The sequence below is a fragment of the Scyliorhinus canicula genome, chromosome 9 (genome assembly GCF_902713615.1).
Source record: "Scyliorhinus canicula chromosome 9, sScyCan1.1, whole genome shotgun sequence".
NCBI classification, from domain to species: domain Eukaryota; kingdom Metazoa; phylum Chordata; class Chondrichthyes; order Carcharhiniformes; family Scyliorhinidae; genus Scyliorhinus; species Scyliorhinus canicula.
In genome coordinates, this window is record NC_052154.1 from 138697680 (window position 1) to 138724892 (window position 27213).

Below are 27213 nucleotides of genomic sequence, written 5' to 3' on the forward strand. Positions count from 1 at the left end.
TGTTCCCCTCACAACACATGCGGCCCATGGGCGCCGCCATCTTGCTCACCATCTTGCTCGCCTCACAACACATGCGGCCCATGGGCGCCGCCATCTTGCTCGCCTCACAACACATGCGGCCCATGGGCGCCGCCATCTTGCTCGCCTCACAACACATGCGGCCCGTGGGCGTCGCCATCTTGCCTGCCTCGGGACACGTGCGGCCCGTGGGTGCCGCCATCTTCCACGCCTTAGGACCCCTGCTCGTCGAGCACCTCATTGGGCTGCTCATCGCCTGCAACCGCCGCCGACCAGCCACGTCTGGCCTACATCACGATCGACCAGTCCCAACTGCACAACCTCGCGACCGCGTCGACGACAGTGAAGGTTGACGGGCACAATATATCCTGCCTTCTGGACTCCGGGAGCACTGACAGCTTCATCCACCCTGATACGGTAAGGTGCTGCTCCCTCGCGGTACACCCCATCATACAGAGAATCTCCCTGGCCTCCGGATCCCACTCCGTGGCGATCCGGGGTACTGCACCGCCACCCTCAGCATCTAGGGCACAGAGTGCAGTGGCTTCCGGCTCTATGTCCTGAAATTCGGCAAGCCCATTCCACCCCTTACTGTATGTGGCCTCACGACCCTTAAGGTCGACCCACCTTCCCTTTTTGTGATCCTCATCCCGGATTGCAAACCCGTCGCCACCAGGAGCAGACGGTACAGTGCCCAGGACAGGACCTTCATCAGGTCTGAGGTCCAGTGGCTGCTGCGGGAAGGTATTATCGAAGCCAGCAACGGCCCCTGGAGAGCCAAAGTGGTAGTGGTGAAAACTGGGGAGAAAAACAGGATGGTCGTTGACTACAGTCAGACCATCAATCGGTACATGCAGCTCGACGCGTACCCCCTCCCACGAATATCTGATATGGCCAATCAGATTGCACAACACCAGGTCTTCTCGACAGTTTACCTGAAATCTACCTACCACCAGCTTCCCATTCGCAAGGCGGACCGCCAGTACACCGCGTTTGATGCGGACAGCCGCCTTTACCACTTCCTTAGGGTTACCTTCGGTGTCACTAATGGGGTCTCGGTCTTCCAAAGGGAGATGGACCAAATGGTTGACCGGTACGGACTGTGGGCCACTTTCCCGTACCTGGATAACATCACCATCTGCGGCCATGACCAGCAGGACCACAACGCTAACCTTTCCAAATTCCTCCACACCGCCAAATCCTCAACCTAACCTACAACAAGGAGAAGTGCGTATTCAGCACGGACCAATTAGCCATCCTCGGCTATGTGGTTCAGAACGGAGTTCTAGGGCCCGGCCCCGATCGCATGCGCCCCCTCATGGAACTCACCCTGCCCCAAGGCCTTCAAATGATGCCTGGGATTCTTCTCGTACTACGCCCAGTGGGTCCCTAACTATGCGGACAAAGCCCCACACTCATTCACTCCACCATTTTCCCACTGACGGCCGAGGCTTACCAGGCCTTCAACCGTATCAAGGCCGACATCGCCAAGGCCGCGATGCACGTGGTCGACGAGACGCCACCCTCAACCAGGCAGGCAGGCCCGTGGCATTCTTTTCCCGCACCTCCAAGTCTCTGAAATTTAGTACTCCTTGAAAAGGAGGCCCAAGCTATTGTTGAAGCTGTGCGGTATTGGAGGCATTACCAGACAGGCAGGAGATTCACTCTCCTCACTGACCAATGGTCGGTTTCCTTCATGTTTAACAACACACAGCAGGGTAAGATCAAAAATGATAAGATCTTGAGGTGGAGGATCAAGTTCTCTACCTACAATTACGAGGTTTTTTATCACCTCAGTAAGCTCAACGAGCCCCCCCCCCCCCCGATGCCCTATCCCGAGGTACATGTGCCAGTGTACAAGTGGACCGACTCCGCACCCTGCACGATGATCTCTGTCACGCAGGGGTCACCCCCATTTATCACTTCATAAAGGCCCGCAATCTGCCCAACTCCATCGAGGAAGTCAGGGCTATCACCAGAGACTGCCAGGCCTGCGCTGAGTGTAAACCGCACTTCTACCGGCCAGACCGTGCGCGGCTGGTGAAGGCCTCCCGCCCCTTTGATTGCCTCAGTGTGGACTTCAAAGGGCCCCTCCCCTCCACCGACCGCAACAGGTACTTTCCTAATGTGGTCGAGGAATATTCAAGATTCCCCTTCGCCATCCCATGCCCCGATATGACATCTGCCACCATCATCAAAGCCCTCAACACCATCTTCGCTCTGTTCGGTTTCTCCACCTACGTCCACAGCGACCGGGGATCCTCATTTATGAGCGATGAGCTGCGTCAGTACCTGCTCAACAGGGGCATTGCCTTGAGCAGGACGACCAGTTACAACCCCCGGGGAAACGGGCAGTTGGAGCGGGAGAATGGGATGGTCTGGAAGGCCGCCTAGCTGGCCCCATGGTCCAGAAATCTCCCGGCCTCCCGCTGGCAGGAGGTCCTCCCCGACACCCTTCACTCCATTCGGTCGCTACTGTGCACTGCGACTAACGAAACTCCACATGAACATCTCTTTGCCTTCCCCAGGAAGCCCACCTCCGGGGTTTCACTCCCAACATGGCTGGCAGCTCCAGGACCCGTTCTCCTCCGCAAGCACGTGCGGCTCCACAAGGCGGATCCGTTGGTTGAGAGGGTACAGCTACTCTACGCAAACCCACAGTACGCCTACGTAGCGTACCCTGACGGCCACCAAGACACAGTCTCCCTCAGGGAGCTGGCACCAGCTCGTTCCCCACACACACCCCCCTCTGCCCCAGTGCCACCCTCCCTACCCCCTGCGCACCCCACCACAGCCCCTGCTCCAGGATGATCCACCCTCCCCTTGGTCCCACCCGGGGATGAAGATGAGGTCGACACGTTCCCGGAGTCACCGACGACCGAACCGCGCCTGAATCGCCACCAGAACTGCGGCACTCGCAATGATGGATCAAGGTGCCCGATTGTCTAAATTTGTAACCTTGTTCTTAAATTTTAAACAACCTGTATGTAAATAGTTTCTACCACCCCCGCTGGGCTCTTTTTTAACAGGGGGTGAACGTGGTAGTCACCACTGTTGTATTGTGTATACTGCATACGAAGCTTTTATGGTAAGGCTCCTGTACTACAGGTAGCGGGGTAGGTCCCTGCCTGCTGGCTCCGCCCAGTAGGCGGAGTATAAATGTGTGGGCTCTCCGAGCTGCAGCCATTTCGGCAGCAGCTGCAGTAGGCTACACATCTCTGCTTAATAAAGCCTCGATTACTCTCTACTCTCGACTCGTCGTAATTGATAGTGCATCAAACCTGTCTTCGTTTTTTGATGGTTTTCTCTTCTTTGATTTCTGTTGTGCTATTGTGATACTGAAATAAAATTTTCTGTGATGCTCAAGCTCATCTGTTATGTTTTTTTCCACAGGTATCTGTGTTCTCATGATCACCCTCTGTACATGTTTCTGCATTTTCTTATCCCATCCCAAAACGGCATTTAGCTTTCTCCTTCAAAAATTGCATAGGCCTTTTTCCTCTTTATGTAACTTTTAATTTGTTTGTTAATCGATTTAGTATCAAGTTTGTTTACACTGAATTCATTTGTTTTTCAATGTATTTATCCCACTGATCAGCAATATATCTTTAATGACAATCAGATTCCTACCAAAGCACTTTTGAACAACTTTGTGTTCAAATGCTCGATTGATGGAAATAGAGGAAATGGAACCCTCATCTCAATATGAACACTAGCCCTGTACCTATTGCAGAGTTGTGTCATTTGGAAAACCTATAGGTCCTTTACGGCAGAGGCGGCTGATAAAACGGGTCCCTTCCACCTTTTCGTGTCTGCAATTCCAGGGAGTTGGTGCATTCTTCAGTTATTGTAATCAGGAAAATTGTCTCCTACGTGTCCCTGTTCACAGGAAGAGGTTCAGCACTGCTACCCTCTCAATTAGTGATGAGGACATAGGGGAAATAGAGAAAATGGTAAGGATGATGTGAGCACTCCAAGCTCATGGCTAGTTTCATCCTTCACTTTTCATTCATTACCTCCTTATTCATTTCCTCTTTCCCTCCTCAAATGCATGGCAATTATGCAGCAACATGCATCTGATCGGCTAAAATTCTGTTTCAAAAGTTATCTTACTGCTAGAACCTATTATATAGTAAATGTAAATGTTGCCACAGTCCCAGAGGACCATAGGCTGCTGTCCCCTTTGAGAGCTAACTGGTAGTGATTGAATCTGAGGATCACCACACCTCAGGTGTGGGACAAGGTTGATAAGCCGGGGCCTTCATGAATAACCTCAACCGGTACAGGAATTGAAACTACACTGTTGGTGTCGCTCCATGTCATGTACCAACCACCGCCTCTCCATCATGTATATTCATCTGCAGCTCAAGGTGACCCAGCTCAATCAAGCTTTTCTACACCATCCCTTCTTACACTGGCAAGCAGCAACACAGATGTACAACATTGGGTGAATGACTGAGCGCTTGTTGAAGTGTGTTTCTTGATTAAGGAGAAGCAAGTGCGTGTGCAGTTAGGGATAGCACTGTCAGAAAGTCAACTTGAGGGGCCCTACAACTTAAACCAGGGATTCAGATGTCACAAGGCATTTGGCAGGAGTTCCTCGCAAATGGTCTAAAATGCCTAATAAATTGTTGTCTTGCCCCAGGTTCAGCTACTCTTTTTACAGACTTGATTTCTAGGTTTCTGCATAAATGTGCACACTTCTGTAATCAAATTGTTTATGAACCATAGTCTTTGAACAGGTCAATTTCAATTTCTGGCCTCAGTGAAAAAAACGGTGCTCGAAAGGCAGAGGAGTGTCTACGTACTGATCAAATATGATCCTCCTTCTCGTTCGTGAGTGATACTAGGATGGATGGCCATATAGATAGAATTAGAATTAGAACAGTACAGCACAGAACAGGCCCTTCGGCCCTCGATGTTGTGCCGAGCAATGATCACCCGACTCAAGCCCACGTATCCACCCTATACCCGTAACCCAACAACCCCCCCATTAACCTTATTTTTGAGGACACTAAGGGCAATTTAGCCTGGCCAATCCACGTAACCCGCACATCTTTGGACTGTGGGAGGAAACCGGAGCACCCGGAGGAAACGCACGCACACACGGGGAGGACGTGCAGACTCCGCACAGACAGTGACCCAGCCGGGAATCGAACCTGGGACCCTGGAGCTGTGAAGCATTGATGCTAACCACCATGCTACCGTGCTGCCCCAAATAGAATAGGGAAAAAAAATCCAGGCAAGCAGACCAGGAGAGTGCAGGTGTGAAAAGGTATTATGTCTCCAATTTCCTTTGTGACAGAACAGCTAAACAGCAAACGAATAAAACAGCTACAAAACCTGCCAGCCAGTGAAACATTAATATCAGATACTGACAATAAATGCGTAAGAGTAAGAGCACAAACAGAAACAAATAAGCTTACTTGTCAATTTTCTATGAGTGTTGTTCCGGCACTCCAGTTAAATTCTAAACCTAACTCTAAGTTAAAAAAATTTGTAGGCCTTATGAGCGTATCACATATGCAGACAAGTTCTACCTGAAATGGCACTTTACCAAGCCTAATGCAGAAAAGCACTACAGACACCATGGAGTGCGTTATTTGGCCCTACATTTATATGCATACTGTTCAGGACTAAGCACAGTAATACAGTTAGCAGTACTGCATTGTTAACACTGCAAAATTAATTAAAATAGAGTTAAATTCACATAGACCCTGAGTCCAAAGATGTGCAGATGGATTGATCACGCTAAATTGCCCCTTAGTGTCTCAAGATGTGCAAGTTATGTGGGGTTACGGTGATAGAGGGCATGGGCCTATGTGGGGTGCTCTTTCAGAGTGTCTGTGCTGACTAGATGGCCCAACTGGCCTCCTTCTGCACTGTAGGATTCTATGATTTGGGCACAGCCCATTACCTGCTAAGTGTTATTGGAATATGATATTGAGTACGTTAATGATTATAATGACTATGCAATATTGACCAGGGTGTAAAAAAAATACAAGGACTAGAGGTGACCTACCTATATTTTCAAGATTATGAAAGGAAGATAAAACATTGTTCCAGGAAAACTTCAAATTCGGAAATTAGTGTCTCGGGAAATCAGTTAACAGTTGTGAGTTAGGTTACCATGGGAAGCCAATCAAAGTGGGCAGTCTATATTGGTACTGAGACAATTTGTTATTGTTTGAAAAGAATAAGAACTAAGGTCTTCCCCATGGTTCAGCTGATCATATGATAAGCATTTAGCTGCGCAAACTGGGATGTCCCAAGCCCATTCCCTTAGTTAAATATTTACATGTGATTGACACACAGCATAAATTATCAAGTTCACAGCATTTGCAACAATGGCAAGATTCAAATATGCCAGTATATTTTGGATTATTATTATATGTTTATATAGGCGAGGGCGTTGGTAAGTATTTGCTTGAAGGGAAAAAACAGGAGAAAGAGAGAGATAGGCGAGTCATGATGTATTGATTGGATAGAAATCCAGAAAGCTGAATCCTCGTGTTATAAACTGAGATAATTATTGTTAATTACCATATATGAGTTTACACATTCACAATGGGAGAGTGCTGATTCAAAAAGGAGAGCAAGAAGAACAAGTATTAAGACTAGTAATTCAGATTAACGTAGAAGAGCACAAAAAACATGAATGATATAAGAGACCAATCTTCAATATTTGCTACCATATTACCACCAAGAATATCTTTCAAAGAGAAAGGTTATCATTTTTGGGTTGAACAATATGGGCCAGTAAGTTTTATTAATTTATATATTAAAGCAGGTTTTGAATTGACCAGTTGTATATTAGTGGAATTTCTGGTTTGGTTGTGAATGGCAGAAGTCAATTGAAACTTTTGTTGAATAAAGATGCCAAAATAGCCTATGCCTGTACAAATTTGTATAGCTTTCTTCTGTACTAAAATAATAGGGGGCGCGATTCTCCCAAAACGGGAGAAATCGTAAAGCTGCCGTAAAACCCGGGTGGGTTTTACGGCAGCGCACCCCTTCCCGACCGGGGACCGATTCTGGTCCCCGGTCGGGGCTAGCAGCCCGACGCCGTAGGCTCCGGCAAGACGGGCTTAACGAAAATCGTTAAGCCCGCTTGCCGGAGTTAGCGCCGGCTGACGCGTCATATGACGTCAGCCGCGCATGCGCAGTTTGGAAGACGCCAACCCGCGCATGCGCGGGTGACGTCATCGCGTTTTTGCGCGAAACCCGCGCATGCGCGGGCCGGGTTGCCCCTCAGCCGCCCCGCGAATGGATACTGCGGGGCGGCGGAAGGACAAGTAGTGCGCGGGCATCGGGCCCGCTGCCCGCGATCGGTGCCCACCGATCGCGGGCCCATGGCACCCTTGGCACGGCCGTGGTACTGCCGTGCCAATCGGTGCCATGGTTATTAATAGCGAGTTTGTGACGCCGTTTTTACGAACGGCAAGACCAGGTGTGTTTGCCGTTCGTAAAAACGGCGGAAAGGGCTGGGACTTTGGCCCATCTAACAGCTGAGAATCGCTGCCAGCCGTAAAAAAATGGCGGCAGCGATTCGGGTCGGGACTTCGGCGGGGGGGGGGGGGGGGGGGGGAGAATAGCGGGAGGGCGGCAAAAATGTCGGGAAGGCCCTCCCGCTATTCTCCCACCCGTCGTGGGGGGGCGGAGAATTTCGCCCAGGATTTGTTTTCGATTTATGGTATGCCCACAAATTGGGTGGAATTTGAGAGAGGTGGTCCTCGTCACCATTTGGAGAATTGATAGGCATACCTTTTCATTTCATCAGGAGGTAATATGCTATTTGAATGCGTTTACCTGGACAACTTGGGTTTCCCATTCATTCAAGGCTTCAATTGGGCAGAAATCCTGCAATGTGAGTCGTGGTTGCTGTCAGTAATGCTCTGAGGCCTTCACTGGCATTGTTGCTGTATTCTTGGAGACGGGTAAGAGGGACAGGATGGAGGTTGCCGAATAAGCAATGGGAGGGGGAGGGAGTCAGATGCAAAGGCAGGTGGTGCCTTGAGGCATCTCCCTTTCCCAATAGAGGGTCCCTCGATGGGACACTGGGGGGTGCCTTTAAACAAAGGATACCCCGATGAGGCCACAGGCAAGCCCAACAGGGAGAATGTGTCACTCCTAAAAAAACCCTGAGCCACCATTAAACCCTGGTAGGCTCAGCGACAAATGGATTTCATACATTTTGAGCCCTTCCCGCATTCCTGGACAGTTTTCCCATCACCTGGAATTGGACCTGGATACTTCCACCTGATTCTCCTTGCTCGCCTGTCATCATGCCCATGCCAGTGGGCTCCATTAAATTCTTCCCATTGTTAACGTAGGTTATATTAATAAATATAAATAAATAATCTTTATTGTCACAAGTAGGCTTACATTAACACTGCAATGAAGTTACTGTGAAAAGCCCCTAGTCGCCACATTCTGGCGCCTGTTCGGGTACACAGAGGGAGAATTCAGAATTCTCAGCTGGAACAGGAATTGAACCCCCACTGCTGACCTTGTTCTGCATCACAAACCAGCTGTCTAGCCCATTGAGCTAAACCAGGCCATGCAGCAAAAATTGAATTATATACAGTAAATAATGTTTCAACCAGCAAATGATATATCAATTTACATCATATTTCAATGCAAGGAGCAACATTTTTTTTTTTTTAAATTTTAGATTACCCAATTATTTTTTCCAATTATGGGGCAATTTAGCATGTCCAATCCACCTACTGTGCACATTTTTGGGTTGTGGGGGCGAAACCCACGCAGACACGGGGAGAATGTGCAAACTCCACACGGACAGTGACCCAGAGCCGGGATCGAACCTGGGACCTCAGCGCCGTGAGGCGGTTGTGCTAACCACTAGGCCACCGTGCTGCCCAGGAGCAACATTTTTGCACACTTTTGCTATTTGTTCATTCCAATTTAAAAATTCACCATAACAACACCTAGGAATTTTGTCCTCTTCCTTTTTTCAATATCTACTCCATCTAAATTCCAAAATGGCAATCATTAAGGGGCTGGTTTAGCACAGGGCTAAAATGCTGGCTTTAAAAGCAGACCAAGGCAGTCTAGCAGCACGGTTCAATTCCCGTACCAGCCTCCCCAAACAGGCGGCGGAATGTGGCAACTAGGGGCTTTTCACAGTAACTTCATTTGAAGCCTACTTGTGACAATAAGTCATTTTCATTTCAATAGTGATTTTGTTTTTAGATTTGAGGTGAATACACTTGCCTTTTATAAATGTAGGTATTTTTTTGTTTGTTTTAAATTTAGAATACCCAATTATTATTTTTCCAATTAAGGGGCAATTTAGCATGTCCAATCCACCAACCCTGCACATCTTTTGGGGTGTGGGGGTGAAACCCATGCAGACACGGGGAGAATGGTCAAACTCCACACGGACAGTGACCCTGAGCTTGTAAATGTAGGCATAACCTGTTACTATGAAACATTGTGGATCATTTTGGAAGTTCACAAGTTAATGTTGAGTTTTTTGAGATGGTGACCAAACAGGTGGATCAGGGTAAAGCAGTTGATGTGGTGTATATGGATTTCAGTAAGGCGTTTGATAAGGTTCCCCACTGTAGGCTATTGCAGAAAATAAGGAAGTATGGGATTGAAGGTGATTTAGCGGTTTGGATCAGTAATTGGCTAGCTGAAAGAAGACAGAGGGTGGTGGTTGATGGCAAATGTTCATCCTGGAGTTCAGTTACTAGTGGTGTACCGCAAGGATCTGTTTTGGGGCCACTGCTGTTTGTCATTTTTATAAATGACCTGGAAGAGGGTGTAGAAGGATGGGTTAGTAAATTTGCAGATGACACGAAGGTCGGTGGAGTTGTGGATAGTGCTGAAGGATATTATAGGATACAGAGGGACATAGATAAGCTGCAGAGCTGGGCTGAGAGGTGGCAGATGGAGTTTAATGCAGAAAAGTGTGAGGTGGTTCACTTTGGAAGGAGTAACAGGAATGCAGAGTACTGGGCTAATGGCAAGATTCTTGGTAGTGTAGATGATCAGAGAGATCTCGGCATCCAGGTACATAAATCCCTGAAAGTTGCCACCCAGGTTAATAGGGCTGTTAAGAAGGCATATGGTGTGCTAGCCTTTATCAGCCGGGGGATTGAGTTTCGGAGCCACAAGGTCATGCTGCAGCTGTACATAACTCTGGTGCGGCCGCACCTGGAGTACTGCGTGCAGTTCTGGTCACCACATTATAGGAAGGATGTGGAAGCTTTGGAAAGGGTTAAGAGGAGATTTACTAGGATGTTGCCTGGTATGGAGGGAAGGTCTTACAAGGAAAGGCTCAGGGACTTGAGGTTGTTTTCGTTAGAGAGGAGAAGGCTGAGAGGTGACTTAATAGAGACATATAAGATAGTCAGAGGGTTAGATAGGGTGGACAGTGAGAGTCTTTTTCCTCGGATGGTGATGACCAACACGAGGGGACATAGCTTTAAATTGAGGGGTAATAGATTTAGGACAGATGTCAGAGGCAGTTTCTTTACTCAGAGAGTAGTAGGGGTGTGGAACGCACTGCCTGCAACAGTAGTAGACTCGCCAACTTTAAGGGCATTTAAGTGGTCATTGGATAGACATATGGATGAAAATGGAATAGTGTAGGTCAGATAGGCTTCAGATGGTTTCACAGGTCAGCGCAACATCGAGGGCTGAAGGGCCCGTACTGCGCTGTAGTGTTCTATGTTCTATGTTTAATATGAAGAAAAATCTATTCTCTGCTAAAATGGTTGCCTCAGCTGGGAAGATAATATGGTTTATCTCAGTACACCTAGGCTAAGGAGGAAGGGAGGGGGGTAAGTCAGCCAGCTCTCCTGACTCTGACTGCTGCTTAGAGTGTGTAGATGTGAGGTAAGATTATAATATGTTCAAAAATCATGCCCTCTCTAGTCAAATAATTGACTCATGTCCATTCCCTAGGTTCAAGGATGAAGAATGGGCACTCAGTGATGTACTAGAAGTGAGCTGGATACTGTGGAACCACAACCGAGCAAGGATCCAAAGGCACCAATTTTAGCCTCTGTGGCAGGCCATCAATGAATTCAGCAGTGGATCATTAAAATGTGTGGAGATCACCAACCTCCCACTGGAACTTCAACTATCAACACTGTCCCAGACAGAATTAAACTGAAAAGCCGTCAAGCTTTGTGTTTAAAAAAAATAGGTCTGTTTATCTATTCTATGCAGCCCTGGTGCCTCACTTTTGTGCACCTAATGTGCTCTGTGACTTAATCTACAGCTTCTTTATGGCCCGCAGTTGGCTGTTCCTTTGTGTCTGTGAAATGGCCTCCACAGGAAGGTAGTCTTCATTCCTTTCATCATTTTCAATATTGTATTCACTCTTGCTATTTTATCCTGCAGATCTTATCGGCACATTTAGCAATTGATCCTTTTTTCAGCTTTTCCCTTTCGAATGCTTGATCACTCATGAACGAGTGTCATCAAGACTTCATTATAGATTATTGTATTGACATTGACAGAAAGATGACTTATGGTTAGCATTCCATTTGCTTCTTAAAAGTATTTTGCAGTACATTTCGCTATCTGCTATCTGCCTTGCCAAAACAACTGCAGAAATGTCATGTCATGAATAGGAACGATTCACCTGAAGAAGGAGCCGTGCTCCGAAAGCTCGTGTTTGAAACAAACCTGTTGGACTTTAACCTGGTGTTGTAAGACTTCTTACTGTGCTCACCCCAGTCCAACGCCGGCATCTCCACATCATGAATAGGAACGGCACGGTGGCACAGTGGTTGGCACTGTTTTGCGGTGCCGATGACCCGGGTTCTTTTCCTGGCTTGGGTCGCTGTCTGTGCAGTGTCTGCGCGTTTTCCTCGTGTCTGCGTAGGTTTCCTCTGGACGTTCCGGTTTCCTCCCACAAGTCCCGAAATATGTGCTGTTAGGTGAATTGGACATTCTGAATTCTCCCTCTGTGTACCCGAATAGGCGCCGTAGTGTGGTGACTAGGGGCTTTTCACAGTAACTTCATTGCAGTGTTAATGTAAGCCTACTTGTGACAATAATAAAGATGATTTTATTATCCTCAGTTTCTGTGACTGGGCTACAACACTTTATGGCAGCTGTACGCTTTTGTGAACATGTTCAGCCATCGACTGGGGATGGCATAAGGGTGCAGCAATGTGATCATCAAGATAGATAGGGATGTTACTCATGCCCATTGTGATTTATGTCTGCTATTTGACACCAGTTTAATGGCATAACATCATTGAGATTATTGAAGCATTTATCAACAGTTGACTCAGTACAATCAGGAAGAGATCATCCAGCTTAAGGGCCGGGATTCTCCCATACCCGATGGGGCGGGGGGTCCCGGCGTGTTGGAGTGGCATGAACCACTCCGGCGTCGGGCCGCCCCAAAGGTGTCGATGTCTCCGCACCTTTAGGGGCCAAGCCCTCACATTGAGGGGCTAGGCCCGTTCCGGAGTGGTTCCCGCTCCGCCGGCTGGAGTGAACGGCCTTTGGCGCCACGCCAGCCGGGGCCGGCTGGTGTAAGTCCGCACATGCGCCGGAGCGTCAGCGGCTGCTGACGTCATCCTGGCGCATGCGCAGGGGAGGGGGTCTCTTCCGCCTCCGCCATGGTGAAGACCATGGCGAAGGCGGAAGAAAAAGAGTGCCCCCACGGCACAAGCACACCCGTCGATCGGGGGGCTCCGATCTCAGGCCAGGCCACCGTGGGGGCACCCCCGGGGTCAGCTCGCCCCACGCCCCCTCCCCAGGACGTCGGCACCTGCCCGCGCCGCCAATCCCGCCAGTCAGGTAGGTGTTTTGATTCCCGCCGTCAGGAGAGGCTTGTCAGCGGCGGGACTTCGGCCCATCGTGGGCCGGAGAATCACCGCGGGGGGCCCGCCGACCAGGGGGCAGCACAATTCCCGCCCCCGCCAAATCTCGGGTGGCGGAGAATTCGTGACACGGCGGGGGCGGGATTGATGCCAGCCCTGGGCGATTCTCCGACCTGGCGGGGGGTCAGAGAATCCTGCCCAAGGTCTTTGTGGCAGCAATATGGCCATGCAAGGCAGTACAGTGTTCAACACTATTGCTTCACAGCACCAGGATCCAGGGCTCAATTCCCGCTAGCGTCACTGTCTGTGCAGAGTCTGCACGTGTCTGCGTGGGTTCTCTCTGGGTGCTTCGGTTTCCTCCCACAAGTCCCGAAAGACGTGCTTGTTACTTGAATTGGACATTCTGAATTCTCCCTCAGTGTACCCGAACAGGCGCTGGAGTGCGGCGACTGGGGGATTTTCACAGTAACTTCACTGCAGTGTTAATGTAAGCCTACTTGTGACAATAATAATGATTAGTATTATTATTATACTGTTTCCATCATGGTTATGGTTCAGCCTTTGCAATGTCTGGGAATTGTCAAAGGCTCCACATTTGGATTTCTTTTATCTACAGAGCACCTCATGTGCAGATGATGGACACCTCTATGTCAGTTGACATGTTCTGAAAACTCCTGGACACAATACTCAAATGCCGCAGCTATCATTGATGTTCAGAAAGCTTTCTTTCTTTTAAAAGCCTTCTTGTCAGGTATAATAAAAGGAGTCCACGCCGAGTTATAAAAAAACAAATTTATTTATTTAACAAGTTAATTATTATGTACAGCTCCAGTAGTTCCCTCCTGGGTCCTCTTTAGTCAGTCCCTGACTGGCCGACTCTATTTATACAAAAGCACATGAACTGTGTTAAGAGTCCGTTGCCCCCTTATCAGGGGAGCTCATATTCTGCAAGCTCCATGAGATAGTGGATCAATCGTATCCCATGAAACCCATGCGGGTACTAACAGCCCCTCAGATCTACATCAATATTCTCAGCAGCTGAGAGTGTACGCAATCTTCAAACAGCTGGATCCTGTACTTTTTGTGCCGCCACCTCCTGTTCTTTCTCACTTATACTGTGTGTATCATCCGGTGCATTCTTCTCAAAGTCACTGCTTAAACCCTGTAGAGTGGATGTTAGTATGAGCTATGGTGCCTACTCGGAGGTGCTTTGCTTCTATTAATTCCCTGATCCTTGATTCGGCCCCATGTGGCAAAGCAATTTAGTCACATGTTACTTTTTGTAGAAGAACTGACAAAGAATGGTATGCTTTGATTACAGCAAGTAAGTGAATAAAAGGAAAAAGGAACAACATTAAAAGTTTGATACAAACCTTTAGCTTAATCAGAACTTTTATTTATTCTATCCACTGCCTCCTCCATCGTCTCTGAAAGTTGTATTTATTGTGGTGCCTCCTTCTCCTATATACAGTTCTCTCTGACAAAAAGAGTTCAAGGAGTTGGGTTGTTGCCATTGGATGAGAGATCTAGATCCATATTTCTATATCCGTTTGCTTCCCGTAGGAGCAAAGATTATAAGGAGATACAAGACAGGGAAACATTTGTCAAAGGAAATTCAGTTAAAGATATGAAGAAAGCAATAGTTAGTGTGAAAGAGATGTGCAGTGAAGGTATTTTCTGATGTACAAAGGGGTAACGTTGGAAAGGAGCCAAGGTGTTATAGTATGTGTGTGTGGCAGGGAACTGGTCATGTCATTAATGTTTAATAACAGCATTAATAAAATGAATTAGGGGGACCTCCAGCTTTGGCATATCTGGTGGGTCCAAGAAACCTTTTATTTCAATGTAGCCAGGTGCAAGTACGAAAGCTGTCACCACTTCCAACAAGCCATCTTGGCCTACACAGCACAACACACAAAGTCCTTCTGCAAGGAAGGGGGCCTCCATTATCTGATACAACAGCACTCTAAAATATCTGCAGTACCATCAGGAAATTGGAGCTGCTGGTTGTCATGACGATAAGGTGATGAATGCAGCTCTTCAACTTTCCTCATCTCTGCAACAATCCTTCTTTAAGTAAATAATATAGCCAGCTGTGTAATGCGATTTGCTGCCTACTAATGGCTGAACAGCCAATCAGAGATATTGGCCGGGATTCTCCGTCGGCTGACGTCAAAATCTAGAAATGCAATTGGGCAGAAAATCGGTTCCGATAGCAAAATCGCGGGGGCCGCCGGTTTCACGCCAAATCGTAATTCTCCATCGCCTCGACTGCGGAATCAATGCCTACCGGAGTGCAAATACAGTAAACGCATTTGGCATATCATTAGTGGGCCTGACGCCTGACCGGTATACTCCGGGGCCCCCGTGATTCTCCACCTGATGCCACGGTTCATTTGTGCTTTTAAAAATCGTGAAACCAGCATCATGACCGATCAGGGAGAGAGATGAGGCAGGACATGGACAGGCGCAAATGTGGGCTGCCGGGCCGGACACTGTCCGGGCTGGTTAGGATGGAGGGAGGCTCTTCCAGGGCCAGGGATGGCGGGTGACATGGGGACAGGCTGTGATGACCCCCCCACGGGACTGGGGCTGTGTCCAGGTACGGACCGCCATTGCCACGGCCTGCAAGGCAGCCACCTTTTTGTGCACTTCACTGACCATCCATTTTGGCCTCTGGTTCTGCAGAGTGACACCGGCCGCATGGGTGCCCCACCCTCCGACCTGCATCCCACCCTATGCTATACCGCCACCACCCAACCACCCACCACCCACCGACAAGGCATCAGGCAGCCCATCCAGAGCAATGACCACTGTAGCCCCTACGGGGGCACTGGACGGGGCCCGCAGAAGGTACCCCTGGCAAGGGCAGCACCAGCCAACGGTACCCCCGGCAGCAGGGATGGGCATCAGGACCAGATTCCCCATGGTGCCGGGTGCCGACAGGGCCAGGGGTGCGGGGATGGGGAGGGGGTCATGAAGGGGCAGGGACCTAAGTGCCAACCAGTAGCCCATTAGACCTGGTTGTGCTCGGGGGTATGCACCATGCTAACATGTCTGCCTTTCACCCCTGCTGACAATGGATATTGGAATTCAACCCGCAATGATGACCTTCCTCTCAGTCGCTGCAGCCCTGGGGGATGCCCTGTGGCTGTACGAGCTGCCACTGCTCGAAGAGGAGGAAGCTGCAGCAGTGGATCTTGCCGCAGTGGAACAAGAAGCAGCCATCCAAGAGGCCCAGGAGGAGGAGAAGGAGGTGCAAAGGAGGCGCCGCATGAGGCCTTGGGTGTTACGGCAACGCCTTTCCTTCAAGGACCTGCGGGACGGTCATGCCATCGAAGACTCTGGCTGAGCAGGGGGACAGTGTAACATATCTGCCAGATGATGGCACACCTGGCACCGCGGGGAATGGGGGAAGACTTTCGCTCCCAGTGGCTGTCAAGGTGATGGTTGCCCTGAATGTTTACGCCATGGGTTCCTTCCAGGCGCCAAGTGGGGACCTGGTCAGGATGTCATAGACTTCGGTGCACAAGTGCATCTGCACCGTCACGGATGCGCTGAATGCTTAATTGGCGCAATAAATCCATTTCAATGTGACCGGGCCCACCAGGATGCCTGGGCAGCGGGTTCGCCGCCATCGATGGGATGCCCAGGGTCCAGGTGGTGACCGACGGGATGCATGTCCCCTTGCGAGCACCTGCAGATGACAGGCGGTCTATACAAACTGAAAGGTGTTCCATTCGATGAATGTGCAGCTGATATGTGACTATGAGCTCTGCATCATGCACGTCTGCACCCGATTCCCAGTCAGTGTGCAGGATGCCTTCATCCTGGCATACTCGATGGTTCCTGACATGTTCTGGGGAAGTGGCTCCTGGGTGACAAGCGATATCCACTGCGGTAGGGCTGATGACACCTATCCAGAGGCCACAGACCGACACGGAGATTCGCTATAACTTTGCCCATGCAACGATCAGGGGTGCGATCGAGTGGTGCTTCAGCATCCTGAAGATGCAGTTCAGGTGCCTGGACCACACTGGAGGTGCCCTCCAGTATAGCGCTGAGAGGGTCGACCGCATTGTGACAGCCTGCTACATCCTCCAGAACATCGTGCAGCAAAGGGACGAAGTGCTGGAGGAGCAGGATGACGGCTAGGCCTCGACTGATGAGGAGGTGGGCAGGAAATGGAGCAAAGGCAGGTTAGCACACAACGTGTTCGCCAGGGCCAACATGCACGGGATGCTCTGATCGCCTCCAGGTTCACTGATTAGGGGAAGACTGGCCATGGGCACGGTCACCGCATCCCACCATCACCACCACCCTCTACCACCAGCTCCACCCCCCCCCCCACCCCCCACTCCCCCCATTGTCCCACACCACCCCATGCCTGCAGCCCCCACCGTAATACATACCTGCCATACTACAGGGTGCCGGGCCATGGGCTGGCAGTAACACCGGGTTTGGTCAATGCTCTGCTCAGCATCATATTACCTCTGACTCCTGCCCATGGTGGCACTTTCCACCATCCACCTGGGTGATCCCTGCATGCGAGCTGGCCACTCCATCACACAGTCTCATCGGATCCCTGGGGTGACCGTGGTGGCGATGGTCAGCTGGGAATGTGGGAAGCCCAGCCCACCTACAACATCCACCCATCCCCCCTCTCCCCCCGCACCCCCTCTCCTGGCGAGCCCAGACCAGCCCACCCCTCACACCCATCTGACAGAGCAGGTTGTAATAGTGTTAATAGGTGTTTAATGTGCAAAAGTATTTACAGATACGTGCCCTAGCCCCTATAACTAAACTGTGTCCTGCGCCCATGCCAATTTAACTGGCGTCTAACTTCCTGTCCTTACAGACCCTAACGCTACATGTGGGTCCCCAGACGGTACACCAGGAGTGGAAGCGGCCTGTTGTGATTTCTGCCTTGCAACCTGGGTCCCCGTTGACGGTTGTCTTCTGGGTCGTCTGGGCATTGATGAGCCCGGCTGCTGATTCGGTGTCCCAGGTGGTGTAGTGCCGCCCTGTTCTGCCCGCTGCCCATATGATACACCATAGAGAGGAAGTGGGGAGTCTGAGGTGTTGCGGTGCTCGGCACTTCACCTGCGGGAGTCACCGGCACAAGCCCCATCACCTCCTCCTCCCTCGGAGTGCCCGATAGCCCCTGGACTAATCCATGGGACGGGGGTGTGAGCGGAGCTATCCCCTGAGACTCCCCCGCCACCTGCCGCTGCCAGTCCTGGAGGCCTGCTCTGGTCTCAGCCAATGTCTGCGTTCTCATGGCCATGGAGCACAAGTAGATCATAGATCATAGATTTTACAGTGCAGAAGGATGCCATTCAGCCCATTGAGTCTGACCAGCCCTTGGAAAGAGCACCTCACTTCAGCCCATGCCTCCACCCTATCCCCGAAACCCCACTCAAACGTTTTGGGCATGAAGAGCAATTCAGCATGGTCAATCCAGCTAACCTGCACATCTTTGGACTGTGGGAGGAAACCGGAGAACCCGGAGCAAACCCACGCAGATACGGGAAAACTTGCAGACTCCGCACAGACAGCTGGGAATCAAACCTGGGACCCTGGAGCTGTGAAGCAACTGTGCTAACCACTGTGCTACCGTGCTGCCCCTGTGCTACCATGCTGCCATGATGGAAGTAGTGGATCATTGCCATCTGGGACTACGCCACATCACCCATTGACTGTGCCACAACCTTCTGTGCCTTTGTCACATCAGTGACTGTGCCATCTCCCTCTGGGATGAGCCACCTCCCTCTGTATCTGCGCCACGTTGGCCAGAGCCTGGGAATGCCGCTGATGGTTCCAACCATTACCCGCTGTGACTGGGCCACGATCAGGAGCACCGCTGCAATTTCCAGGTGGCTCTGTGAGTCGACAACCCTTTCCTGGGCCACGGCCTGCACAGAATGCCTCAGGCCTTGGACATGCTGTTCCAAAGCCAAATCCCTCGCCCCCCCAGACCGCCACCGCTGACGCCACCCGTGTAGTGTTGGCCTGTTTGGAACCACCTCCCGCTCCAGCGAGCCGATGGACGTCTCTAAACGAGTGCTGTTGTTTCAACCAGTACTGGGGAGATAGAAGTACAATATTAAATTCATAGCTTAACTGGCTAAATTACTTAATATAACTACAGGCAACAGCTGAGTGTTATTTCTAAACATGAAACCTAACTTGTTAAATAAAACTCAATAAAGATGGCAGGGCAGGTGTTGTGTTGCATCTGTAGTACGTTGGTAACTGGCGGGTGCAAGTGTGACCCATGGCAGCCACATCTGCAAATAATGTCTGAATCTCAAAGAGTTTCAGGTCAGTGTTCATGAGTTGGAGTCTGAGTTTCGAACACTGCAAAGCATCAGGGAGGAAGGAAGTTACCTTGGTCCCTTGTTCCAGGAGGCAGTCATGCCTCTTAGACTAGGTACTTCTGGTTTGATGCATGGTCAGAGATAGGAGGTGTGACTATGAGTGAGGCAGGTATGGGGATCCAGAAGGAGCAATGGAGGTGCCTCAGCCCCTGCAATTATCCAGCAGCTTTGTGATTCTCGTAGTTTATATGGATGAGGGTGGAGACTGCAGAATGAGTGAGCAAATTGACCATGGCCCCACGGTGCAGTGATCCATTCAATTGCGGTCATTTTAAAAACAATGTATTTGTAGTAGGGGACATTATCGTTAGGGCGACATATACTGTTTTCTGCAGCCAAGAGTTCAAGATCTGAAGGCTGTGTTGCCTGCCCAGTGCCAGGGTTAAGAACATATTCTCAGGGCTGGAGAGGAGCTTGGAGTGGGAGGAGAAGGATCCAGTTGTCATGGTGCACAAGGGTATCAATGTCATAGGTAGGATTAATAATGAGGTTCTGCTGAGGGACTATGAGCAGCTAGGAGCTAAATTAAGAAGCGGGACTACAAAGGTAATAATGTTGAGATTACTACATGATCCACAAGCTGGTTGGCATTCAGAGGGTTGAATGCATGGCTGGTACGGGAGAAATGGGTTCCAATTCATGAGGCACTGACACCAGTACTGTTAGGACATAATTATGCATTACCTCTATTTCACCAGTACCAGTTCAAACTATTACTCAAGCCCATTTAGTGGAAGAAATCTTAAAACTCATCAACCAATCATCTGAACTGCACTAGTGTCCTGACCGATCATTATAACTATGGCAGTAGTCAGGGCTTTAAATTAAATAATGGGTTGGGGAGGGGATGTTTAACATGAGGAGTGATTTACACAATTAAAACAAAGGTTATGTAAATAGTTCCGTGCATCGATGTGGTAACTGCAACCAGACTGCAAAGGAAGGGCAGAGTACACAAACATAAGTGTGCGCCGGTAAATTTGATCAGTGTGGGGGAATATTGCTTTAACTAACAGAAGGGAAGGAGGATTCAGGTGAAGGAAAGTTTAGAAAGCCAAAGAAAAATGTTGAGGCAATAAAAAAATATATCAATGTGGGCAAAGACAAGCTGAATGGAACAGGAAGGGATTGTATTTAATGGTGATAGAGAGTAAGGTCCATGTGGAGAATAGTATTAAAAAAGCAAAATTGAAATCACTTTATTTAAATATGTGGAGAATCCATAATAAGATCGGTGAACTAGTGTCACAAATACACAAATGTTTTGAATGTAATCACCAGAAACGCGGTTACAAGGTGACCAAGTTCGGGGAAATAAATATTCCAGGGTAGACAACATTTTGAAAAGGCAGGCAGCATGGAAAGGTAGGAGGGGTAGACCTAATAATAAAATTACATAAGGATATTAACGAAAAAGGATCTTGGCTCAGAAAATCAGGAAATAGAATCAACAGCAAAGGTCAGAAAATATTAGTGGAAATATTTTATAGGTCCTCTAACAGTAGTTATACCATTGGAAAATGCATTAAACAAGAAATGGTTGGAGCTTGTGACAAAATCAATATTAAAGTTGTGGAGGGCCTTAATCATTATGTAGGCTGGATCAATCAAATTGCAAAGGTGGTGTGGAAGATGAGTTTGTAGATTGCTTTTGTGTCAGTTGTGTGGAGCAATATGTTCTGGAACCAACTTGGGATAATGCAATTTTTGATTTGGCATTGTGCAATGAGACAGTGTTCATTAGTAATGTCATAATAAAAAATCCAATGGGAAATAGTGATCACAATACAATTGAATTCCCAATAATTTTGAAATTGTCATTCACCAATCGCAAATAAGAACTTTAAACTTAAACAAAGCTAATTATATAGCAATCAATGGAGAGTTACTATCAAAATCCCCTAGTCACCACATTCCGACCCCTGTTTGGGTACACAAAGGGAGAATTAAGAATGTCCAAATTACCTAACAAGCATGTCTTTCTGGACGTGTGGGAGGAAACTGGAGCACCCGGAGGAAACCCACGCAGATAGAGGGAGAACGTGTAGACGCCACACAGACAGTGACCCAAGCTGGGACCCTGGTGCTGTGAAGCAACGGTGCTAACCACTGTGCTACCGTGTCACCCTTTGCTAAGTCATTTGTAAGCCATTTGGCCCTTGCTCTGCCATTTAATAGGACCACGGCCACATTCCTGTCCTTTCCCCGTAACCCTTGATTCCTTTACTGATCAAGAGTCTATCTATTTCAGCCTTAAATATACACAAGGACTTTGCCCATACAGATCTCTGTGGCAAGGAGTTATAAATCCTCTGAGAGAATTCCTCCTCATCTCAGTCTTAAATTGAGATCCCTTTACTCTGAAGCTATGCCCTCTAGTCCTAGACTCTCTCATGAGGGAAACACTTTTAAAAGGGTATGAAATTTGTAGATGTTATGCTCAGAGAGAAATTGGAGGGACACAACAAAAATTAGCATGCAGGTATGGCAAATAATTTGAAAAGTTATTGGCATTTTGGCCTTTTTTTAAAAGGGGTACAGATACAAATATAAAGAGGTCCTTTTAAAATTATATGGGGCTTTGGCAAGATCACATCTGGAATACTGTGAGCAATGTTTTATATCCTTAAGAATGATATACTTGCATTAGAGAAATAAAGTGAAGGTTTGCTAGATTGGTTCCTGGGATAAGAGGATTGTCCTGTGACGTGAGGCTGCGTAAATTGAGTTGAGATTCTCTGGGGTTTGGAGAATCAGAGGTGACTGAAACATTCAGGGTTGGATTCTCTGTTGCCCACCGCAGTAGTGGGGTCCCTGATGCGGCAGAGAATCGAAAAATCAGGGCGGGATTCTCTCAGCCCAGGCCAGGACGGAGAATCGTCGGACCGGGCACCAATTGCTCAATGCCGCCTCGACGCCAGTCCGCCGATTCTCTGGAGAGCGGAGAATCAGCACCATTGGCGCCGACGCGGTCGGTGCGGCACCAGTTGGGGGCCGCTCTATGCGGCCCATCCGGCAATTCTCCACCCGGGATAGGGCGAGCGGGCGAAGAAAAAATCAGAGTCCTGCCGGCACCGTCCACGTGTGGCCTTACTCGGCAGAACCTCTGCTACCATCCATCCGGGGGCGGCCTGGTGGGGGGGGGGGGGGGGGGAGGGGTGTCCACTGTGGCCTGGCCCGCGATCGGGGCCTACCAATTGGTGGGTCGGCCTCTCGGGCTGGGGGCCTCTTTTGCTCCGCGCTAGCTCCTGTAGCCCTACGCCATGGTGTGTTGGGGCCGGCATGGAGAACGGACCCACCACGCATGCGCGCAATCACGCCAGTCGCACTGCGCATGCACAGACCCGCATGCCCATTTGACGCCGGCATCGGCGGCTAGAGCGGCGTGGGTTGCTCCAGTGTCGTGCTGGCTCCCTGTATGGATCAGAATCGCTGCTCCTGGGGGCATGTTGCCGCAGTCGTGAAACGCGATGGCGTATACAACGGCGTCAACACTTAGCCTCTGGATCAGAGAATCCCGCCCCGGATCAGTGCCATCCTAAGCCTGACGAATGCAATGCACCAACCCCTCACTGGCGGTGATTGGAATGCGCTTATTGCTTGGAATGCACTTCCCTTTCTTCGATGTGGTTAGTGTTTACAAACATTGAGGTTTCACCAAACAGGTCACTGAGCTGTGAAAGATATGAATAGATCAGATGGTTTTTACAAGCTGGCAATCACTGACCACACTCTAAAGCTATAACTGGCTTGCAATGGTGGATCTGTGGGAATCAGCACAGGCACAGTTGCTCTCCTTGGCGGAATGGAGAACTGGAGCTGCAAGGTAAGTATTTCAGCTATAATCATAGAATTTACAGTGCAGAAGGAGGCCATTCGGCCCATCGAGTCTGCACCAGCTCCTGGAAAGAGCACCCTACCCAAGGTCAACACTTCCACCCTATCCCCATAACCCCACCCAACACTAAGGGCAATTTTGGACACTAAGGGCAATTTATCATGGCCAATCCACCTAACCTGCACATCTTTGGACCATGGGAGGAAACCGGAGCACCCAGAGGAAACCCACGCACACACGGGGAGGATGTGCAGAATCCGCACAGACAGTGACCCAAGCCGGAATCGAACCTGGGACCCTGGAGCTGTGAAGCGATTGTGCTATCCACAATGCTACCCTAATGCTTCCCACAGCCCCTGTCTGAGCTGTCCTTTAATTCCCAGACTGGTGTCTCTTTTCTGGGTGGAGGGGCTGACCCCCTTTTGTCCAATTACAGAAGGGGGGTCTCTGTGGAGGGTCCCTTTAGTCAGGGGGTCTCTGTAGAGGGTTCCTTTAGTTAGGTGGTCTCTGTGGGGGTCCATCTGGTTAGGCGGTCTTTGTGGGGTGTTCCTTCAGTTAGGGGGGCCCGCAGGGTCTCCCTATTAAGTGGGTCTCTTGGGTGATTCTCCTGTGTGTGTGGGAGGTGTTTCTGGTAGAGGATGGGTGGGCAGGTAATACATGGTATGGCAGTGGGGTGGGGTGGGAGGGTGGCCCTTGGATTGTCTTTGTCAGGCTCACATTTGGTGTGACCTGTCGTAATCCCCGCCCACGTGATTCCTGGCCCTCTGAGCATCAGCCTCTCTGTCATACCAGACTCTTCCAGAACAAAGCCCTGTTACGGCTTCTCCTGAAATCAATGTCACCCCCTTTGACTGTGAGCAGCCTCTAGCTTCACAGCTGAAGGCTATTTCAAATGAAGAATTAGCCTTGTTAGTTGTGAAAACACTCCATGCTCCTCAACTCTCAAGTGCCTCCTCGAAGGCACAGGTGCCATGTCTCAGAGGATGATTACTGCAATGCATGTCCAGTAACCTTTGATGCCTGAATAGTGTGCCTGTACTCTAGGAGCATCAGTAACATAGAGGCAACTGGCAACAATCAAACAGTAAAGAGCAGGGCTTCACAACTGAGGATCTTCTCATGGCCAAAGGTTAAGTGTGTGGCTAAGCGGAGGGCAGCTGAGCATGGCCTCTCAGGCCCGGCAGAGGTCTGGGCCCGGGGCCAAGGGGCTCCTGATGTGGCCACGGGTGATTGTGCAGAGTAAGGTTTGCCAGCATAACTGGCTCTCTATTGGAACTCTGAGAGAAGGGGGACAGTCATGGTAAGGGTGGGGGAGGCTTGAGGGATTTGAGGGCCCAGGGATGGAAGCCCTAATTGATTGTCGGTCTCTCCCCTTCTCCAATTCCTTTCAGATATAACAATGTTTGCTGGTGTCGGTCCACGGAGGCTGCCCTCGCATTGCTTGTGGCAGCAAAGGCGGGCAGATGCCGTAGAAGGCAGCAGCAACAATGCAGGAGGAAGACAGCACCCCATGTCCAGGGGGCCATTGCACGCCCTGATCACCTCGCCACCAATCTGCTGAGGAGGGACCCAGAAGGGGAGGCCAGGGTGTACTTACATCATTCGTCATTCAATAAGCTGACAGACACCATATGCCGCAGAAGACTACATCTCAGCAGAGAGACAGTGCGGCAGCTGTTCCATGTCTTTGCGGACATGGCACCCCATGGAGGAGGAGGGTGCCCGTTCCCAAGGCCGTGAATGGCACTGCAGTCCGAAACCTTTACATCATTGTGTCATTCCAGTGCTCGAGTGGGTACCTTTGTGTGGGGAAATCACAGCCATCTGGCCCTAGGTGCATCTGGGATGTGACACATGTCCTGTATGCCCAGGCATTATGCTCTCTCACCTTTGAGCTGCACCAGGCCCACAAAGGTGCCTGGGCTGCAGGATTTGCTACTTTCGCCGGGATGCCACAGGTCCAGGGAGGCGATCGATAGCACGAATGTCGCCCTGTGAGTGCCCTATTTTAACAGGAAGGGGTTCCACACTCTGAATGTTCTGATCATGTGCGACCACCGACTCAGAGTCATGCACATGTGTGCCCGCTACCCAGGGAGCGTGCATGACAGCAACATCCTGGAGCATCGAAAAACCCAGTGTCTTCCAGGACCACTCCAGGATGATGGGTTGGCTCCTGGGGGACAAGTGATACCTGCTGAGCCATGACTGATAACGCCAGTGCAGAAGCCTAAGACCAAAGGCGGTGACACGTTATAATGAGGCCCATGTTGCCACCCGTGCTGCCGTTGAGTGGTACATCGGGCTGCTCAAAATGTGCTTCCGATGCCTTGACCGCTCTGGTGGTGCCTTGCAGTACACCCCTAGAGGGTCTCTCACTTTGTGGTGATCTGTTTGGCCCTCCACAATCTGGCACAGCAGTGGGATGACATGCTGGAGGAAGAGGAGGAGCGAGAGAAGGCAGAGGGACACGCGGTCTCGTCTGAGGAGGAGGATGAGGCAGTCCAGGATGGGCTGGAGGACAAGCCCGAGGAGGAGCCGGAGGATCAAGGTCAGGCGGTGTCAGGATTCCGACATGGCAGGAGAACCAGAGAGAACCTCCAGATTCTCCTCAGGCATTGTGAGCCACATGCTTGACAGGTCAGGGGAATGTATAGCAAGTGGCATGTGTGGGCACTGCACCTGTATATGAAAGGGTTGCGCTGGTGGGTGCCAGAGCAGCAAGCATGAAGATCAGATGGAGCGAGGATGCGAGGAGTCAGTCAGTCAATTGTGAGGTGAGGATGGTGGGTTTGGGTATTTGAGGTATGATAGGCGGACGTGAAGCGAAGAAAGAGTTGGTGACTTACCCTTGCAGCTCGTTGGAGGTCATTGATCTTTTCCAACATTGGACGGCAGTCCTCTTTGTTATGGTGCCCACATTGTCAGCCGCTGCCACCGTCCCCCAGGTGGCATCGCTGCTACTGCTGCTGGTATTCAGACCCCCTCGGGAGAACAGGATGTCCCGTCTTTCATCCACAGCATGGAGAAGCCTTGTGAGGTCAGCATTCCCAAAGTGACGAGCAGGTGTGCCACGCTGCCATGCTTGTGTGTTGACTGGGAGTGAGTGGTGAAGGAGTGCTTAAAAGCAGTTCCCTGTTGTTCGCGGCAAACTTCTGAGGCACGAGTCGTACCAACCAGATGGCGAGGGAGCCAGTACTGTTAAGAATCTCTTGGGGGCCCATATTTGGCACAAAGTGCCATTAAATACGGGCCGCATTCTCACCAACGAGAACAAACTCCCTGCCAAACGCGGCCAAAACTGGATTTTGACTTCAGTCTGCTGAAATGCATCCTTAGCCTCCCAAATGAAGAATTCCGGCCCAGATGTGTGAGGCAGATTCACAGAGTGGGCATGCCGAGGGGGAGGAACAGCAAGCTGTAAGCATGATGGGCATGGATAATAAAGTGTTTTCAGTGTGAAATGTGAAAACAGTCAAGAGAGGAGTGAAATGCTCTCGAGCTAAAGGAAGACTGCTATTGGTGTAGTTCCAGTAAGAAGTCTTATAACACCAGGTTTAAGTACAACAGGTTTATTTGGAGTCACTAGTTTTGGACCGTAGCTCCTTCATCAGGTTCAAACTTCTAAATCTAAACCTCTACCGTCAGGACTCACCTGATGAAGGAGCTGCTCTCCGAAAGCTAGTGATTCCAAATAAACCTGTTTGACTTTAGCCTGGTGTTGTAAAACCTCTTACTGTGCCCAACCCAGTCCAACGGTGGTGTAATTGTGAGGGCAGCAGCAAGTGTTTAGCTCACTGGGCTAATCGCTGGCTTTGAAAGCAGACCAAGGCAAGCTAGCAGCACGGTTCGATTCCCGTACCAGCCTCCCCGAACAGGCGCCGGAATGTGGCGACTAGGGACTTTTCACAGTAACTTCATTTGAAGCCTACTCGTGACAATAAGCGATTTTCATTTCATTTTCATTTCATTTCAAGTGAGTGCATGATTTGAATCAGAGATGGTGAAATGCCTCCTTCTTATCAGATGGGGAGCACGTGGAATGGGGTGCTGAGAAGAAGTGAATATGGGGTCTAATACAGAGAAAATGAGATAGATGAGACACCATTCTCATTCAGGTTGATGGATGTTTAGCAGTGAACCCTTATACTAGGTGTGATGG